We start from the raw sequence: 5515 nt of genomic DNA on the forward strand, positions 1-5515 counted from the left end.
TTGTATTTTTGTGATTTATTTTAAATATAATTAATGCATTATTAATTAATTTAAAATAAAGAAAAGATGGAAATATGATTAAACCTAGCAAATAAGTTTAAAAATATGTACAAAATGTTTGTTAATTGATTTTAGAACAAAACTAATTTTTTTGGAATTTTTGAAATTTGTTTTTGGATATTTTAAGTTAATCAAAACATAATTATGCAAATAATTACACAAATAATTAAAACTTAAAGAGAAAATTATCCTAAATATGTACAAAATTAGTTTATGATATATAAACAATATTTAACACAAAGAACAATTTTTTTTTTATGATTTTTTGACTAATTAAAATAATTAATAAGCAAATATACAAATACATACTAATTAATTATGAAAAATATTGAAATTTTGAAGAAAAATAAAATATTTTTGTTTCATAAAATAATATATTATTTTAGAAGTTTAAAATATTTTTTGTGGAATTTTTGGAAGTTTTTAACTATTTTTAATTAATTTATCAAAGAAACTAAAATAAAAATAGAAAATAAAATTAAAAATATAAGGATACTGATCTGGTGTGGCAATTAATGAAGGAGCATGGTGAGCTTGCATGTGTGAGGCGTTGGATTGGCTTTGAGATTGATCCAAGGGCACAGATTTGTAGGTGCATGGTATGATGGTGTACACTGAATCCAAGGGGATTCAAAGTCTTTGCAGGGGCCCACGCTGGATTGACCAGCGAATAAGATTTGAGGGAAGGGCCACCTTGGCGCGCTGAAAAGTCAGACGAACCACGCTTGGACGCGTGGTCGTCTTCAACCTCCAGAAGTGAGGTTTTCAGCTTCAAATAGCGGGGGTTTTTAACCTCCCCTATTTGGACGTTAAAATTCCAGTTTTTTAACAACCTATGAACCTGCAAAAAATACGAGTTAGCAATAGAAACAAGTGACCCAGATCCACTAATTAGAGTGTCCTGAATCCAAATATGTCATTTGTTTTAAGGTTTGAAGCTCCTAGCTATGGATACGAAGAAGATGAAGCTTAAACACTCATGGACTCGTTTTAATGGTGGAGCCTGATCCTCACGTTGGAACACTCATGCTAAGGCCCAGATCACACATATAGGTCCCCATAAGGATGTTAGGGTGGTTAGTTTGCAGTGAAATTAGTTGCATATACAAAAACGAAAATAAAACTCATATGTACATGAAGAGCTTTAAGTGCTTTATACGACTCTCATATGTCTATATTTAGAGCTCAATCTTACTCTATAATGTTTGAGGAGATGATTAGAAGTGTTTATTGGTATTGATATTGATTGGAAATTTGAGTTTGAAAATTACAAAGTATATGCAAATTTTGAGAATTTTTGTGATATTTCTTGCTATACTCTTGCCCTATTTCGTGTGTCCCTTCTTTTGCTGAAGTATGATGCTTCTTTTATAGCCCAAAGTTGCTTGGAACTCAAGCTAAGAAGCTTTGTTGTCTTTGTTGAAAGTTTGATTTTTAAAATATTAAAAATCTTTGAATTGTTGACCAAGCTTGACTCCATTCAATGCTCTTGTCTTGCTCTTCAATTCTTGCAGAAAAAATGAAGATTCCTTGAAGTGAGTCATACTTGGAGGCCAAGCAACCATTATCCATGCATTTTCCTTTTAATTTTAATCTTAAAGTAAGATAAAATTATGCAAAAAATGGCCAATAAAGATGTGGGCTTTGTCTTGGTCGTGGGAGGCCCATAGTAACATGGCAAAGATGTTTGGACCATAAAAACTTGGACTCATTTGGAAAAAAAACATTTTTGAGCAATGTTGATTTCATGCATTTTCCCAAAATTTAGCCAACTTCAACAAGGTGTAAATCCTTCAATTTTTGTCATATGAAGGAGATCTTGCACTTTTTGGAAACCTCAAAGAGTCCTCTAACCAATGTCTTTGGTCTCATATCAAAATGATTTTTGGTTCTCCTTGTGTGTTCATTTGAAAAAAGTGTCTTTTTGTTGACTTTGAAAATGACCTGTAATGTCTTTGGCCATATTTTTCAAATGGTGAATGCTATGACCATGGGATCAATTGCATTTGAAAGATAATTGAATTTCCTTCAAAATGAGCTTTGGTTGACATTTTTTGGATGAAGGATGAGAGAGTTATGATCAGTCAAAGTTGAGTTGACTTTTCAGGCAAAAACCCTAATTTTGAATCTTAGGGTTTTGTTGATTTTTGATCTTTCCTTGATGAATTGTGATCATCCAATGATCAAATGTTGAATCCTTTGACAAAATATGGACTTTGACAAAAAATTTCATTTTTGACTGTCAGTTGACTTTTTTGGTCAAACGGGTCGTCTGTTGACTGTTTGAGCTGCTGACGGTGCGTCTGAGTGAATTGAAGTTTGAAAATTTGTATGATGGTACTTTGAGATGTATGGATGTATATGAAATCCATTTGAGCTCTCAAAACTTGTTGCTCCTGTTAAAACAAGAAAAACCCTGATTAGGGACTGTCTGTATAGGAGGCAGTTAAGCGTACCTGATTTTTGTGCAGTGTTGAGTTTCTGCTAATCATGTGATATTCAGAAGACTTCTAACACAAAAATCTTGGAAATTTGAATTGTGAATGATTGATTTGATTGATTGTACAAATCACTGTGAATTGTACTGTCTGCAGTTTGTCTGTCAACCGACTGTTCGTGTACTGAAGCAGCAGTTAAAGTGAAAAATCAACCGTCAAAGTTAATTTTCTTTTTTTTTTGTTGTTATTTTTGTTTTTGTTTGGTGTGAAGCATGAAAATTTATTTACATGACTTGTTAGAAAACAGAAACATAATAAATAACTGATATTTACGGTATGCGGGCAAAATTACCGATAATAACCTGAAATTATTTAATGCACAGAAATAGAAATATTTGACTGGCAGAAAATACACAGAATATTATCTTAGTAATTAAGCAATATTATGACAACTAGTACAACATTTAATACTGACAGTATAAATATTACATACTATATTGAAAAGTACGACGAATAAACGGTACGTTTAAGAAAATAAGAAACACGACAAATTTTAAAAATGACGGTTGACGAACCATGCTATGATTAATAACATGTAGAGGAGTGGGAGTGCAACCATTGCAGGTCCACACTTCTCAGGACTGTGTAGGCAGAAGAAAGTTGTGATCACCGTAGCAATGGTGACGACTGTAAGAAGCAGTGTTTCTATCCATTTTGCCATTTTTGCTAGGGAAGAAGAAATGATGGATTATGAGGTAGGAATTTGAAAGATGATTTAGAATTTGATGTGAGATTTGTGGGAAGAATGAGAGGTATTTATAGAATGGAAAGATGATAGAGACGTTGGGGAATGATGTGATTCCGTACAAAAGGAAATTTGAGTGGTAGTGAGATTTGAAAGAAAGTGTAAGGTATTGTTGGGAAAAGAGAGATGGATAGAATAAAGTTGAGATTTGAATTTGAAAGGATAGATTTGAAAAGATTTTGAAAATAATGGAATATAGCACAAAAGTTAGTGGGAAAACAAAAACAATTGTTACCAGTACAGTGTGAGTTTCCTGCTTTTGCGCCTGCAAAAAGATTTAACCCTGCATGAACTGTGTTAGTACTATTTATCTGTAAAATAAATAAATAGTATTTGTGAAGTAAAGAACAGTATTTGGCGTTTGCGTAAGAATAAATTCCACTGTAAGCCAAGTTACTGTGTAAGAAAAATTCTGAAAACCAAGTTCTTCATATGTCAGGATATTTTGAAAAAATCCATGTTTATATGAGACTCTTAATTTTCATATTGAAACTTTCCTGAAAAAAGAAGTGGGCAAATTTTGGGGTATAACAGCAGCATTTTTCAAATTGCAAATATAAAAAAAACTGGTTCTGATCATTGTAAATTGTGGCGGTTTTTGTGCTGTTACGGCTGTTAAAAACGCCATAATTTACCAAAAACTACATGTTTGAAAAAAAAAATTTAAATAATTGTCTAAATATTTGAACCATCCTAATGCAACATCCATTGATTTATTGAAGTCAATATATTATAATTTAAAGTGATTTACCAAGGTTCAAACATAAAAAAAAATTATATTTAAAAGAGATTTAACATGATTCAAATATGATTAAAAAAAATATTTGAAAGTGATTTTGAACACAAATGACCAATGCATGCAAGTGATTTTTTTGGAGAATAATTTGAGCACTAAAATTATCAATATAATTGCATGCTTATACCTTAATAAATCAAGATAAATGTTATTCTTCAAAATATAATTTCTTTGATGCTAGCTTTCACACATGATCAATTTTGAGTACTTGATTTGATTAAATGCACTTGAGAATTTTTCCATACTTTTATCATGATCATTTGATTATTACTTTGTCTTCATCAAAACAAAATAGATTGAGTGTCTTGGCTTCACATTCTCCCCCTTTATGATGATGACAAACTATTGAAATTTGAAGTGCTTGGATCTCTTGAATAATTTGAATCTCTTATCTGAACGCTCCCCTATCTTTGATAACCCCCCTTGATCAAAGGTCTCCCTTAATTCATATAGATTTTGTATCTTTCTTTCGGCAAAAAGGATGGGAAAAGACTTTTTTTTAAATGTAGAGAAATTTACGATAATAAAAACAATTTTTACCTATGAGTTTTACCTCATGAATGACTTCGTCAAAACATTCATCTTTGGTGAATATGATTTTGAAGCCTTTGTCACAAAGTTGGGTTTTGCTTAGAAGATTTTTCTTTAGTCTTTCAACATCAAGTACATCTTCAAATGGATGTGAAAGTTAGTACTCCAACTTTGCCAATGCCAAGATTTCTTCCTTTAAGGTACTCTCCGTATGAAATAACCCTTGGAATTATAGAACTAGATTTGAAAGTTAGTTTATGTCTCCCATCAAATGCTTAGAACCACCACTTACCAAAAAACACCATAGATTTTAAGTGGTCCTCAAGCAAACCTACAAAACCAATTAAGTTTGATTTGGTACCCAATGTGCTTTGGGTCCATCATAGTTAGTTTCTTTCTTAACCCACACATAATGACCACTTGCCACACTAAAATTTCTAACATAGCAAGCATTAGGTGTTTGGCCACTTATACCACAATAAAAACATGTAGGAACAAAATTACTTCTATATCTAGGAACATAAAGTTTCTTTTTTGGAAATCTTTTCTTAGGATGGTGATGAAACACTTTAGGCTTGTTAACTTTCTCATGGGATGTTTGGTCACTAGCCTTAACATTAACAGTTTTGTTAGAACTTGGTTTTGAGAACTTTGAATAACCAAGCCCACTTTTATCATTAGAATATCTTTGTTGACTAAGGACACCCTCTAAACCAATTTATCATTTTTTATATCTTTCTAGGACTCTCTTTAATTGGACAATTTGAAAAGAAAGAGATTCACAATTATTACATGTAGATTTTTGTTTTTCTTTATCAACATATTGTTTCTTTTCAATATCGAAATCTTTTTGCATAGTATCAATTTTCTCTTCAAGAGGTTTGA

This window comes from Vicia villosa, linkage group LG4 (genome assembly GCF_029867415.1).
Source record: "Vicia villosa cultivar HV-30 ecotype Madison, WI linkage group LG4, Vvil1.0, whole genome shotgun sequence".
Taxonomy (NCBI): Eukaryota; Viridiplantae; Streptophyta; class Magnoliopsida; order Fabales; family Fabaceae; genus Vicia; species Vicia villosa.